The following is a 16,163-nucleotide window of genomic DNA, read 5'->3' on the forward strand; positions in this document are numbered from 1 at the left end:
AAGAAGTTCTTCACTCAGAGGGCGGTGAGGCCCTGGCACAGGCTGCCCAGAGGAGCTGTGGATGCCCCAACCCTGGAGGTGCTCAAGTCCAGGCTGGCTGGGGCTTTGGGCAACCTGGTCTGGTGGGAGGTGTCCCTGCCCATGGCAGGGGGTGGAAGAAGATGGTCTTTAAGTTCCCTTCCAACCCAAACCATTCTGTGATTCTATGACTGTATGATTCTACGGTCTGTCTTGAAAGCTGAGATGTAATTAACAGAATTATCTCTGCAAGCCTCTGCTGCTGAGGAACATCTGTAAATACCTTCTGAAGTGTGCAGCCCCACTCCTCAGTGGTGACAAAGGCAGTAGCAGGGATGGCAGGGACATCAAGCTACAAGTCAGTGCAGAGCACTGCTGCCTAAAGAGGCATCGCTATGCTGATAACCCCAATGTTAGTTTTGCAGAGCACTAATGTCCCATCCTTACAGCATGGATTACAGCTCTTATGCATTACTATTTCCTTGTCTTGCTCTGCACAGAAGATATGAAAATAAGCTGAAAGAAAATTGAAGCAGACACAGGTAACAGAGGGTCTGTACACATGGTCAATAAAGCAGCCATATACAGCAGTCGGGAGAAACAGAGATATATACTTTTGGATTTGTTTGATGATTACTTTTAGTCAACGTAGAAAGTAGCCTTGCAAATTTCCTCTTAAAATAGAAACTAATTTCTTTGTAATTATGTAAGACTGGCATTTTCTGGAACATGATGCACAGTCTGAGTTAGTCATAGATTTCAGCGGATACCAGTTTGACATTCATGTACAAAAACTGTGCCTGAAAGGAAAATTCCTTAAATAACTTAGCTAACACATAGACAATTCATGTTTTTACTTAAAGTATGCAGAACCATAATGAAAGTGTGCTCCAGCTGAGATATGCTTACTAGTGATTTTAGCAAAGAAAACTCCAGACATGACTGAAGAGAGAGAAATGTCTATGCTAATAACAAACTGAAATTTTACTGAAGACTTCCACGTATGCTACCAGTAGTCATATTGTAGTCCCAAGTCCCCATATACAGTGTTAAGACTTTTATCCAGCATATCACAGGAGGCCCTGTCCCTTCGCAGGGAAAACATCTATGCTGGACTTGGGTCAAAACTGTGAGTAAAAATATATACTTTTAGGAGATTTTTTTTTTTGTCTTTTTTCCCCTTCAAGAGTAGATACTTTAGCATACTTTCTCAGAGTGTATGTGCATTTTTCGTATTTTCTTTATTTACTTGGGACTCTCTTATTTCATTGCAAGTTTTCCAGGAGATGCATCACCTATTAAAATGGTAAACAGTAGTGCTGAGCTTTCAATATAGCAGAAATCCTTGAATACCCAAGAGGGGATTATCCCATTTCTTTTTCATGATCACAATTCAGTCAGGGGACGAACTTGCGAAGCCTCCAGGTTTCTTCCACCTTGTTTCCAGCCTTCCATGCAGCTTTCAAATGATGCACCTGTTGCTCCACCTAGTGATGGCACCAAGTATGTCCACGGACTGGAAGGATTCCTCAGCCCAGGAGATGACTGCGCCTGATGGGGCTCCAGGACTGTGAGGGTCACAAGAGGATGATGGTTAGCTGTTTAGCTGCTCTGAGCTGAACAGAACCACAAAGCAAGGACGTTTATTTTTCCAAATATCACATCTGGGTAGCATAGAAAGGGTCTGCACAAAGGATAGTGATGTGATGAAGCATTATGCTAAGCCGCATGAAGTTGAAAAGTCTTCATTTCATCCCAGTGCAGGATGCAAGTGATTTTTGAGGTTTTAAGAGACAGAGAACTGTTTCCTGTGCAGTAGGACTCGATGAGACTTGACTTGCTGTCTGAGCTTCTTCTGGAGTTTCCAGACATCTTTCTCCAACCCTAGAGAACGCTCCTCTGACACATAACAGTTAATTCAAAGCCTATCACTGTGCAAGTCTCAGTAGAATCATTGCCTACTACAGTGTGGTTAAACTAGCAGTGCTAAAGGCTTCTTCAGCCTTGGGGTGACTTCTGACTCCTCCTAGGACCCTTGCTTTCCTCAAGCAAAGGGTGATTGCTAATTAAATGTAATTGGATCACACACAGACTGGGGTTCCAGCTTTTCCAGGGTGTTAATTGAACTCTTTTACTTCAGACAGAAATCTGATGGCTGTGTCTAGCCCATGTAGCTGAATGTCTTCATGTGCTGCTTTTTTCCTGTTGTTTGAAATCAGCAGAAAATTGTAAAATTCCGTTTCACTGTGGTGATTCCAGGGGCACATGTGCATCTATGAAAATAAGACCCAACCTCAAGAAATGTATATACATTTTAGAATATGTCATATTGCACATAAGATGGTAGTATGGATGAGCTAGGTGACACTTTCACTCAAGAGATACTACTTGGTTCCCTTACAACTGCTGCACACCAAGAAATTTAAATTCATATTGCTTGTCATGGTTCAGTAATAATACCCGGCTGCTGATGCTCAAACCAGCTGCCCTTGGGTGTCCTCCTCTTTAAAAAAATCTTCTATAGTCCTTCTGATATTTTTAAGCATTTGTAATAATTGTGTCAGAAGGAAGCAGCCAATCCTTCTAGAGCATTCTTGCGTTTGGTACCAACATAAAGCGAGAGAAAGTGCAGGAGTTGCCTTCTACTTATAAGCTTGAATTCTCCATTCAGTTCAGGTTTATTTCTCTGTCACAGAGGAAGCCAAAGCTCTATCTTTTCAAGACCTTTTAATAAAGTTTGTGTGTCTAAGAAATTATTGACTGTTTCTGGATGGCTCTGTGGCTTTCCATCTGTGCTATCCAACCCACCATCTGTCCATAAACAGAAATATAAATCATTGTCTAGCTCTGATCCATAAGGCTGCACCAAATACAGTGTTTCAAAACGTGAAGTTCATATTCAAACCAGGCTAGTTATTCCGTGTTTCAAAGCAGTAGTGGATAAGTGCAATTTTAAAAGGCTTTCCTTCTTACAGCTTGAAGAAAAGGCTTGTATGGCAAACAAGCTCATCTGAAGTGATTCCTGTATTAGTGCCTCAGAAAAGAGAACAAAGTACCCATTGCTGCAGTACTGAGAAATGCCATTGTCCTTCCATTTCTTGACATAGAAGAAAATCTGATGCTGGTGGATTTAAGAATAAAAATGGAAATGAACTGTAATTTGAAGAAGTCATTTAAATTCTAATTGTAAGAGAACCCCCACAACATTCTCAGACTTGCACTTCATTGTAATACGCTGCTGTTGTTCCAGGCTAATTAATGCAAATCAGTTACCTAACACGGTGAATGAAGAATATCACTAAGTGTTCAAAAGATCATGTATAACTGGTACAAAAGTCTCAGAGCAAATACTAGGTCTAAGATTAATGTTTCCAGGGAGACAACCATCTTGATGTGCAGACATCTTGAGAACTACTTAATATAAAAACTTTCTGGAAGTTTTCAGCTCTGTTCCCAGAGTTTTCTTGACAATGTCTTGCTTCCAGTCAAGTAAGAGAAAAGGATTAATGATAAAATTTGAAAAAGCAAAAGCAGATGAAGATGCAGACATCCGTTTTAATAGTAATAACCAAATTGGAGGTGGGCTATTCCATTCAGTTTGCAAAGACAGCCAGTGCCCTGAAATTATCATCAATCTTTTCACTGTTACTGCTTCTTCTGCAGTAAAGGCTAGAGATTTCTGGAGTTGCTCTGTATGCAGCAAATCTCTCTTTATGCTCTTAAGTCTCACAGGTGGATGGAGTAATGAATACCTATATAACTCACTCTGCTGTTACGGGTCCTATTTAAAATCAAATCCTCAAATTCTCTTAAAATGGGAAGCTGCTTATTCCTTGCAAGCAATGTGCCTGTACTCTTTACTTAACTGAGTTAATTATAATCCTAGTGCCTAATTATAATCCTAGTGCCTAAAACACATTTGCTGTTTTAGGCTTAGGCTTGTTTCTAATAGTCTTATTTTTCCAAACACTGAAGGATGCAACATGCTTTTTCACTTAAGTACACTGCTTAAGGAATGTATACTTAAGGTTCATTTAATTACAACCTTTTCTGGTTTTCTGATGTTCTTGACAATGTAATTTTATTTATTTATTTACATCATTTCTGGAGGCAATATGTGAAAATTTAAAATGAAAGTGTCTATTGATGCTGGGATAAGTAAAATCTTAGATTGCACCCACTTCCTGCTGCATGAAGCAGAGAAAATAGGGCTGAATCAGAGAAAATAGGACTGAAATCTTTCCCCATAAAGACAACAGTTATTCTAAGTACTCATTGCATTTGTTTAGCAAAGGCCCTGACTCGCAAAGAGTTTGTATGACTATATTCACAGTAAAGTTGTTCAGAGAAATTTTTTGCCTATGTGTCTTAAAGTGTCAGTCTGTGGCAAAGGAAGCTGCAGAAGTTAGGCAAAAACATTAATTGGTGGCCATCCAGAGGGACTTGCACAGAAAGGGGGAGTAGGAAATTTTTTAATATAATCTGAAGTATAGGTATGATCTTCCACAAGTATCAAGAGTGAAATTAGGATGAAAATGTTGCATTGTGCTAGGCAAAAACACCCAAGAAGATAGTGGTGTTGTTGTTTGACAGGATAAGGTTTTGGTAGGAATGCTTTTGGGGTAAAAACTTTCTCTTGACAAGTAAATTATATGCTGTAAAACCTGTTTGCTATGTAGTTGTCTCATGGCAAACAGGCTGCACCAGGTTCAACAAAAGGTTCTTTAAAAGTCATCAAAGCATTATAATAAAAATTGAGTCCCTCAGACTCAAATTCAATTATACCCATCATAACCTGAAATCAGTATCTGATGAATTACCTAGTTTTTCATCAGTGCTGTGGAAAGACAGGCTCTTGGGAAGGCTTTTACTTGTGTTGCAGTTTTCCACTAAGGCCCTGCAACCTGGATATTGTTTAATTTTAAAAGCAACAACCAACCCCATGCAAGGGTAGTTGGTTGAAGTTCACTACAATACAAATAACCACATAGGAAATGAAGGAAACATTAAGTTATGTCTTATCTGTAGGAAACTGGTATAAACTGATCAGGTGTAACCCACAAACACAAAGAACTAGGAACCTGCACTGAAGGTTGAGCTAGAATTGAATTTGGCATAGAGCATCCGTCACAGGAGTGTATGCTGGTTTATAAATTCAGCCCTTACCAGATTTATTACAGCCAGGAAAGCAGACAGCAAGGTCTAGCCAAGTCAGCAGCATCTGCTTCTCACCAATTCTCTCCTCTTTCTGGATGATCACTTTCCCAGGTGGGCCTGCTTCCAGACTGGAGAAGAGCTCTGAGTTTCCCTTCCCTCTGTCCTCTTCAGGAAAAATAAATAAATAAATAAATAAATAAATAAATCAGTCTTTTCTCTCTGGGCCAGTGGCCCGTCTATCAATTTATCACAGCATCTCCAAAATGAAATCTTTTGTACACCATTTCCTAATATAAATTTCAGGGTACTCAGTGATTTTGCAGTCATGCTTTATTACAAAAGCACAATTTTCATGGGTGTAAGAATTATCTTATCCTTCTGACAGGTGCTTCTGAGAAAAGCAATTACTGCAGTGCTGATTGCAGAGAGAATTAAATATACTGCATTTAAGCAGGAAGCTCTTCCACAGCAAGGAAAATATTTGATCCCTGACAAAACAAGTCTATCTGTAAAATTGTTTACAACATCAGTAATTAACTTACATCTTTCAAGTGGCTGTGCAGAAAGAAGGATGAAAATGGCAGAAATTTCATGTAAGAATATTTTGGTACAGCCCATATTCTCTTAGTATCCAATCTCAGGAAAGAAAGGCATGTGGAAACACTTAATTTTGTCATGTTAGCCATCCATAGTGTTTCTGACATGAAGGAAGCAGAAGGGAAGCTTACAGACCACACAATGAGCTTAGAAATGTGTACTATGGTTGCACTGCCTGGACTTTAACACCATCACTGAAGGTATCAGCTGTTGCAAAACCCTTCTTGACCTGAGAGAAGGTCTGATCTTCTGAGAAGGAGACAGACTGAACCAGTGATCTTGAATAGGCTGGGGACCAGCTAAAGACCCTTCTTTTCAGGTAAATGTATGGCAAGGTTGAAATTAAAGGTCTTTTTCATTCAGTCAGAAAGTTAATTTATTATCTAATTGCCTCATTTTGGAAATTTTTTTACTCATGTGGTTATTTTAAGTGTCTCAAGTTGCAACATCTGTTATAAATTCTGAAACAGCATTACTCAAAGACACTTGTTTTGTCCATTTTCTTCAGCACCATATTCTTGAGTTTGTTCCAGAGGCTGGCTTTAGATTTGCTCCACTTCTAAGCATTTTTATTAACGTGTGTGCTCGGCTACGAAAGAAAAACATAGATGGTCCCAGGGTCTATTGACCCTTTCTTTTCTTCTGGAGAAGCCTCAGCTGCTTTGACAAGCTTCTGTGTTCTGCTGTGATGAATAAACCAGTGTGACAGTGATGCAAATGATCTGTGGTTTCAGCTTGGCATCCAACGTGCTGTGAACTCTGAGTGAAGTGGGAAACCTATGAAGTTGTCTTTGTGCTGATGCCTTCTGTCTCCCTGAGGATCTAGGGCAGGATTAAAGGAGGAGGAAAGGCCCTTTAAACTGGCTTCAAATCCATCTGCTTTTAATGCCCATAAATTACCTGGGAATGTATTTCTTCCTTCAGTGCTTCTATAAAGGGAAGATAATGATGTAAAACAGGGGATTTTGTTCTTTAATAAGGCCTGTGTATGCCTCTGTTCAAAAGAGCATCACCCTTAACCACCTGGTTACAAGCCCTCTACCTAATGATGTGTGTAACACTACCATTCCAGACAGAGCCAGCTGCAGGAGAAAGTGGAAGGAAAGAAAAGAGAAGACAAAACTTGGATAAGCTGATATGTGGATATGATCAAATCAGTGACTTATTCTGCATAGAGAAGAGAGAGAAATAGCACTAGCAGGAAGCCTCAGTAAAGTTCCTGTGCTTTATAAGAAAATTTTAAATGAAATAAAAAGTAACCTTGGAAAATGTCTCTGTCAGAAAACTGACTTCTATGACTTAGCACATATTAAATTATTCCATGTGCTGAAGATTTGGAAACTTTACACACATGTCAAAGAGTTGACTTTCATTAGCAAAAACAGTGCTGGCTTCAGCTTGTCTTTGAAGAAATACAGAGCAAGAGGAGAAACAAACTAAAAAAAAAAAAAAAAGTAAAGATTCAAGATTCTGCTCATCTTCTCTGAAGCTATGCAGGGTTTTAGGACATTACCATCAGTGTTTCAACCTTGAAACACATGGACATGACTTTTAAAAACAACATCAATACATGAAACATCAGTGGGAATTCTTCTGAAGGCTATCAAAATAGAGTAAAATCAGTTATATTCAATTTTCCCCAAAGTGTTTACCTGGTTAGGCACTAGGTACATCCCCACTGTAGTGTTAACAGTGTCCATATCATGTTCTGATAAGAATGTCTATGAAAATTGATTTATAGAATTCAATTATCTAATTTTCTTCAAAATTTAGCTGAAAAAAGTTTAACCCAAACAACACTATCCAGCATAGGAAAACCTCAAAAACAAACAAACAAACAAACAAATCCTTCTCCATTACCATTTTTTAAAATAAATTTTACATATGCAGGAAAAAAAATAGACATTTTTTCCCTGTGGTTCTTCAGTAACTCTTACAAGTATTTCCTTAGAGCAGAATTCAACAGTAATGTCATGTTTAGCTGTGGCATCATGCCTTTTTCTTCACGGCTTTTCTCAAGATGCACACATTTAAATTTGCTATTATGTGCTACTAGCAAGTCATGGACTGTCATTCAAATTCAGCTATTTCACAAAGAATACTTCACGATTTCATTACAATATTTGATGCTTACAGAAATTATTAAAGAAAGGAAACCTAAAAAATCTTTGCTTCAGCATTCTCTCAGATCCCAGCAGCTTAGGGACCTAAGATCATATTGCAGTGATGTGTTTTAGCAGTTGTGATTGATAGATTAAAAAGATTATCAGAGAGAAAGCACGGAGGACAAATTCATCTGAACTTTTGGTATTTACACATTCCCTACCCATGTGCTGCACAATTTATGTATTCTAGGGAAAAAAAAAAAACATTCTCTTTTTCTGTTTTTCAGGTCTGCTATCTCAAAACTTCATCAGATGCTCTCTAGTTCTTATGTTGTAGAGAAACAAAAAATTATCTTCCCTTTTCACTTTCTCCATGTCACCTGTCATTACTTTAATTCCAGTTCTTTATCAGAGTGAAGATTCTGCTTCACCTCTTCTTGTACAAAAAGACCCATACCTGACAATCCTCTTCCTTTTTCTGGCACTGCCACATTTTTCTGGCACGGCCACATTAACAGCAAGATTAAAACTATCAACAGAAATTAAGAGGTAAATGCATATTTCTTTCTTCTGTCTTTGAGAAGACAGCTTCTGTATTTAATAAACACTGAACTTTGAGTTTATGTTTTAATCCTGTAATACTTCCAAATCCTTCAGTTTCTCCATGTCCAACCCTGGTGGGACTAATAAGTAATTTAGGAACCACCACCTCATATGTCTAATTAAGATGGCTCCTTGAGAAGAGATGATTTCTATATTGGTGCAATCATATGCTTGAGGATGGTCTTTGGAATCCTTCACTGATTAAAAACACAACTCTCAAGGCAAAACTGAATCCAACAAAGTCCATCTGGGTTTACTCAGAGGTTGCTCCCACAAGGACCTGCCTTTCTAGAACCTTTGTAGTGGACTATTCCTTCCTCTTTCCTCTTCCAACACAGACTTGGAATAGCAGCTAGTCCAAGATGGTATAACAAAGTTCTCTACACATTTCTTTTCATGCTATCTTCTTTCTTCACCTGATGGTTAGAAAGCCAATTTATCTACTTTAGCAGCAATTCCAGATGCATATATATGTGTTTAAGAGGCAGTGATAATTCAGCAGTAGCACATCACTGCGTATCTTGAAGTTAAAATTTATGTTCTTGCTGGAATACTGTATCTACCAGAACCTCAGTTACCTCTCACCCAAGGACCACCATGGCCAACAGTGTTTCACCCCACAGACCTGGATGCCTTAGTTGCTGGTGAACAAAAATCTGTAGGAAGCACCCAAAGTAGTACTGCTGTTTGGACCTGACTCTCATGGAAGATGCAAATCAACTCTACATCAGCCTTCTAATGAGTTGAAAGTGTATTTTAAACTTTGTCTTCTTTTCCATCACCTTTTATTTTTAGCATTTTCATCTCACTCATATCAGAGGCAGTAGCATGTGGTACTTCCCAGTTGTCTTTTCCATTCAGCAAGTTTTTTCTGAGCTTTGGATACTGCTAAATGTGTCCAACAACTGCTTTCCCCACCCCTTTGCCCTTTCAGATGCATTGCCCAGCTTTGCATGCACGTGAATATGTAAAAGAAGTTATTGCCTACCTTCCTTTCTAACAACTAGGATGTATGACTATTCAGCTCTCCTGTCTTCACACACTGAGGCATAAAATCAATTTTTATAAGCCTCTGCTACCTATGGGAAGAAAACAATCTTTATTAAAAAACAGCTACTCTCCCTGCCAGTAACTCAGACAAGGGAACAAAACGTCATGCACTACAGTAGCACTGAGAAATGCTAGTTTTATTTAGTTACTTGCCAGAACAGGCAAATGGTGATGATAGATTTGGGAACAATAATGAAAATGAAGTGCAATTTTAAGGCACAGTAGATGTTTTAAGTTCTAATGAAATCCCATAGCTCTATCCCCCAACACTCATTGCAATAAGATATGCTGTTAAGCTGTTCTAATTAATGAAAATTAGACAGAACTAAGAGTGTTGTTAAGTATTCAAAAGACCGTATAAAAAATGACTCTGTGAAAGTCAATGTGAAAATACTGTGCCTCCCAAAGATGCAGCTCCCTTGGCACAGAGATGGCTCAGTGCATCATCTGCAACATCACAGTGAAAAAGCCTTTGTCTAATCATGGCAGTTCTTTTCCCAGTTCTCAAATTACTTTGGCCTTTTTAGGATTTAGTCTTCCTCATCCTTCAGAGCATGAAGAATCAGATGATCAGACTTATATATACGGCCAATTAAATGGGAAGTGTGCACAGGTAGAGATCTAAAGCAGAGGCTGTTGCAAAAAATACCTGCTAATGGTGATGCTGGCTCAGGACATGAGACAGCCTCATCTGGCTGTAGGGGTGCAGCAAGGGCAGCGGCTCCGTCTGGTCTGGGAGTGGAGTGCCAGGAGGGCCCCAGCATGGGCTGGGTTGTGCTGCACCTACAGGGCAGAGCCACAGCAGCAGAGCTGGGTGGTGACAGCAGCAGGCCGTGTTGGCAGTCCTGTGATCGCTGGGTGAAAGCACAGAAACAAGCCAGGTCTCTGGTCAAACTGGTCAATCTATAGACTAATGCGGGCACAGTTCTGGGCTCAGGCCCTGCTGCAGCATCTCTGGGGCAGAGTGGGGGGAGCCCTGAGGCTGGCAGGCAGGAGCAGTGAGGGCTGGTGGTGTCACCAGGACCCCAACACACAGTGGAGGAGGAGGAAGGTTATAAATGAATAAAACCACCTTCACCTAGTACCATAGACAGCCCCGTACCTGAGGAACCATTAAAGGGGATACTGGGCTACTGTCACGAACAATGGAGCGGTGTAATGTCAGGTCATTCTGTGTTAAATCAGGCAGTGTACCCTTTCCTTCTCCCCAAAAAACCCTGACCCAGTGTCTCTGCCAGCTCCAGAGCTTGGCCTCATCTTTACTCCATTTTGGCAGGTCTGATTTTTTCATTTCTGATTTCAAGTCCCTTATAAAAATAATGATTTTACTGCTGTGCCTTTGTTCAGTAATAAGTTCAACCTAGTTAAGTATGTTAGGGAGGCTTTCAGTTGTCCTGACACTGTCTTAGCAGAAAATAAAGCAGATAACATTTTTATTTAATGAGTTATGATCTTTTTCTTGTTCCCCTAAAGGATTCTTCTCAGCAAATGAAATATATTCCTAGCCTATACTGTGGTAATATGCAGGGTTTAACATCACAGAAATGGACATTTATTCTTTGGTGAAATCTTTATAAAACAGCTGAATATGGACAAATAGATATTTCCCTAAGAAAGGGCAGTAATCTTCCTGGCTTTGTGGTTTAGACCCCTGTTTTCTCTGAGTGCTGATCTGTGGTAATGGTAACTGCTCAGCTCAACACACCAAAAGTTGTCTTGATTGATGCTTTATTTTGAAAGGACGGTTTGGGGAAGGGAAAAAGAGGGAAGATGGAAGCCGGGTTTTATGTTTGTTCTGAGACATAGATAAAATATTGTTGAAATACTGCAATGAAAAATTGCATGTTCTTGTGCCAGACAGAGGTCAAGCTGTCCTTCTTCATTCAGAAAACCACAGAAGAGGGAGACTGATTTGACAGCAAATTTTTCAAGGCATGTGATTTTTCTGCAAGGATCGTTCCTTGGGAAAAGTAAGTTACACGCTGTAAAAAGTAATGGGCCCACACTCTTGTCAAATCTTACAACATAATTAGGGCTGATTTCTTTAAAACTGTCTCCACAACGTTTAAGGAAAGTGCCTCAAACAGCTCAGGTAAACAGGAATTCCCTTCATCTGTATGCAGATTTACCTCCTCAGTCTGTGTTTGGAGGGGCTAGGCAGTCTTCCAGCATTCCTATCAGGAGATAGGTTCTTGAGGAAGGGTATTATTTCTGCAGGAATTGCCCTGGGGGATAGCAGTCAAGCAACAGGGCTGCACATCAGAGCCAAGAAGCTAATTTGATTCAATGTGATAAAGTCCATAATACGTAGATCTAAATCTAGATCAGGTGGTGGGATTAATCCCCCACACTCATAAGCAGGAGCTCACGAGGACTGACAGGTATCTTCCTCTTGTAGTCAAAAACAGGGGCAGGACAACTGGCTCAGCAGCACCAGCCTTTCCCCTCTGCTCCTTCCCTCCAGCTATCCTGTGAGGGTTGTCTGCCTCGCTGCACTGCTTTACATGGCCAGGAACCTTCCCATTTCCACTTGTTTATTGCTTTGGCAGCAACTGGAGCATTTAACCTTTTCTGTCCTGTCAGTGGCCATCACAGATTTCCCAATGGTTTATTAAAATTATGACACAGAATCCAAAGTATAATACGCAAGTTAGAGAAACAGGAAAGAGAGAGTTGTTGGAAATGCATGAGGAAAGAAAGATCTTAAACCAATTTCCCTTGTTTTCTGCAGATTTTCAGAGAATTTGCTGAGGTGTTATCATAGTGGACTTCAATTTTAAGAATAACTTCACTTGGGAACTTAATGCTTAAAACTGTTTATATATGGAAAACTGGTTGTTCTCAGAAATCAGATCTCTAACAATTTTAACTGAAATTCTGCAATAGGCCTTCCACCCTTGTAGTGCTGAAGTATCATTTACCTATGCAAGTTCACATTCATAAAACTCTGTCCTGGTTTCAGCTGAGAGAGAGTTAATTTTCTTCATAGTGGCTAATACGTTGCTGTGTTTTGGATTTAGGAGAAAAATAACATTGATAACACACTGATGTTTTAGTTGCTACAGAGCAGTGCTTGCGCAGAGCTAAGGACTTTTCTGCTTCTCGCATTGCCCTGACAGTAAGAAGGCTCAGGGTGCACCAGGAGCTGGGAGGGGACACAGCCAGGACAGCTGGCCCAGGCTGGCCAAAGGGATGTCCCATAGCTTGTGGTGTCATGCTGAACAATAAAAATGGGAGGGTTGGCCGGGGGAGCAGCCGCTGCTCAGGGCCTGGCTAGGCATCAGTCAGCAGGTGGTGAGCAATTGTGCTGTGCATCACTTGCATATTTTTATTACTATTATTATTGTTTTCCCCTCCTTCTTATCCTAATAAACTGTCTTTATCTCAACCCACAAGTTTATCTTTTTCCCACCCCCCAGTCCCACCAGGAGGGAGGAAGCAGAGGTGTATGGTTCTTGGCTGCCTGCCAGGTTAAACCACAACAAACTCAGGAAAAGTTTTCTTTAAAATTCAGTTGCATTTGGCCCCTAGCTCAGGCACTAATTTTACATCATTTATATTTTCTTAACTTGGGAAAATTTCACCTCTATCTGCGTGATAGATCTTAAGGGCAAACATTGATGCAGAGTTCTTTGTGATTGGAAATTTTCTACTGCATTAAAGAGGCTGGTTATTCTGTTCTCCTTTTATTTCCAAAGGATAAATAGAGTTTAATCACAATGTGAACCTGGAAACACATTTGCAGCCTTTCAGATAATTAGGACAGTGGAAACAGTAACATGCACTTCTCTCTCCACCTAGTGGGAAACAGGCAAAATGCTTTTAACTGTGTTAGTGAAGCTTCGGGCTCCATCAGCACAGGTATGTGTGGCAGGAAGACAGGCATTTAAAAGACTCCCTCCAAGTGGAGGAGAAGTCTCTCTTGTTCAGCTGTGTGGAGATGTGCTGTTCACTACAGGTCAGTGTCTTTTTGAGGCTAAACATAACCCATTCAGGTTTGCTGTCACAGAAATGCTGTACCAAATTATTTTCTTACTTCTCTAAAGTATCTTCCAGTTAAAATTGGAATTGACGCCCCTGCCCATAGGCCAGTGTGGATGCATCCTATCAAGACTGTATGGAGCTACATTTTACCATAGGTAACAACATAAGGCAATGAACGCGCTAAATTGGGATTCCTACCAGAAAAAAAAAAAAAAGGTTTACATGGCACACTTGCTTCACAGAGAGGACAGCTACAGGCAGGGTCAGTGTGACTGCATCAAGATCACCAGTAAGAAGTTAAGCAAGGAGAAAACTAGCAAGGCCAAGGCTAAATACTGAGTAGGGAAAAAGCTTTCACATTTTGTTTACATTTCTTTTTCAGAAGAGGAGCACAGTGTGGGAATAGAGGCATTTCAGTACCACTTCCAGTAACTACTGGTTACTTACATGAAAAACCACTGTGGGAAGCAACCTGTGTTGTGGAGGGTATCAGACTGCATGATAAAAATGCTGCACTCTGCCTTAACACCTAAAATAATAATAATAATAATAATAATAATAAATGTTCTTGCAAATAAGCATAACTAGTTTACTTTTTTGCTATAATCAGCGTAGTAACAGCTCATTAATTGTTGCCTAAAAAAAAAAAAATTAAGCTGAAACAATACGAATTCAAATGACTGTTTCTTACTGAGAAGAAAGGTAGCCACCACGTGACTTCAAATGACATCTACTTGAATTCTAAGTCAGTGTAACATTTAAAAAGTAGGCATGATCCACCCATTCTATTCTGTATCAAAAAACATTCTACTGCAAATATTCATTTTTGTAAAGAAATATTTGAAAATGGAAATCAAGTCAATATTGACTGCACGTCGTCTTGAAACCATGCTAATCCTTCCCTCACTTCATTACGGAAGCATATTTCTGGGACTAAGTTGACATTTCTCAGCACACTGAGAAGTAAAAAAAGTGACCAAATAAAATTATACACCGCAAACATTGCACAGGATGCTGATCTTTTAATTTGACTTAATGCGGTATAAACTCCATGAATAATTTGTCTTAACCTGCTGTAAAATTCTCACTGTTGCCCCTGCCACACCCAGACTACAAAAAATACGTATTGTGAAGTCAACCTTTCTGAACAGGCATATGGAAAGACTACACGACTTGCATTTCTGGAAATTAAAGAAAAACTGATTTGCTTTTTTGTTAGTATTTTTCTGCATGGAGTAAAGGTAGCTGGCTCTTGACAGATATGATGCCACTGGCACTACTTCTAGGCAGTATTGGTGCACAAAACCTACAGCAGACACCTAATTAGGCTTGCCAATACTTCTGTTCTTAATTTTGTTCATTTAATTTGAGGGAAAAGGCTTCTAAGTGTCACTTGTAATGTGGTTGTGTTTATCACGGTGAACACTGGTTTTGTGGAGTTTATATTCTTCCCCCGGGTTATGACTCACTGTACCAACAACCTGGGCTAGAGCTTGTACCCGTCTTAACCATTTCAGAATTTAAATCGACTCCCATAGGTCACACCCAATGCTGCAATACAGGACTGCTCAAAAGCTCGGAGACAGTTGAGTAAACACTCTACAACAAGCCTGAGCATTGTGGTGGGCTACTTGGGATGGCTGCCAGGCGCCCACTCAGCCCCTCCTCAGCAGGATGGGGGAAGAAAATGAGGCAGAAAGAGCTCATTGGAGGCCAAAATAATTACAAGGGGATCACTTACCAGTTAAAATCGCAGGCAAACATGCTGTGGGGAAAATTTATTATTATTATTATTATTTTATTTATTTATTTACCAACTAGAGTAGGATGGTGAGAAACAAAACAAAAACTAGATCTTACTCCAGCACAGGGCCTGCCCAGGGGCTGAGGGAGGGAAATCCCTGCTCCAGCGCTGCCTCCTGCCCAGGGGCTGCAAGGGGATCTCTGCTCTGTGCCTGGATCCCCTCCTGCCCTCCTCCTTCTCTCCCCTGGGTGCCAGCAGGGCTGTTTATCCCCCTTTCTTCCTTTCTTTCTGCCAGCTGCCGGGCAGCGCTGTGCCCTCCTGTCTTCCCCAGGCTGTCCCCGAGGCGAGGCGCCGCCACCTTGGCTGCTGGGCCCAGCCGTGCCCTGTTGGAGCTGGCACAGGGCAGCCCCAGGCTTGCAGTGACCCATGGGCAGGGCCTGGCCCAGGCCAGCCTGCTGCTGCTTCTCTGCTGGGGGACCCTGATGAAGAATTCTGTCAGGCAGCCAGGCAGAACTGTGCTACAGCACCTCTCCGGGGCTCACAGTACTCTGGACATACCCCTGGCACCTGCATTTCAATGCTTTTTTAGTTCTTTACAACCTTACCCAAAGCCAGCAAAGAGCATCTCTTACACACACACAAAATCCTCTCTGCACAAGCAGTACATAAAATGACTCCACTTGGTTTCTGTACACAATGTATACTCTCTGTAATTCATGAAGTACTACGGAGCTTGGATCCAAGATTAGACGTGTCTTTGTGATAGAATTCATAAAGAAGAAAAAAGGTCCTGTGGTCATGGAACTTATTGTTTTAAAACATTTCTTCTATTAAATATTTACAATACAGTCATTTGCATCAACAACAGAAATAGTAAAAAACCTGTAAAAACTCTATGTCTGTAT

Source organism: Anser anser (genome assembly GCF_964211835.1).
Source record: "Anser anser genome assembly, chromosome: 2".
NCBI lineage: Eukaryota > Metazoa > Chordata > Aves > Anseriformes > Anatidae > Anser > Anser anser.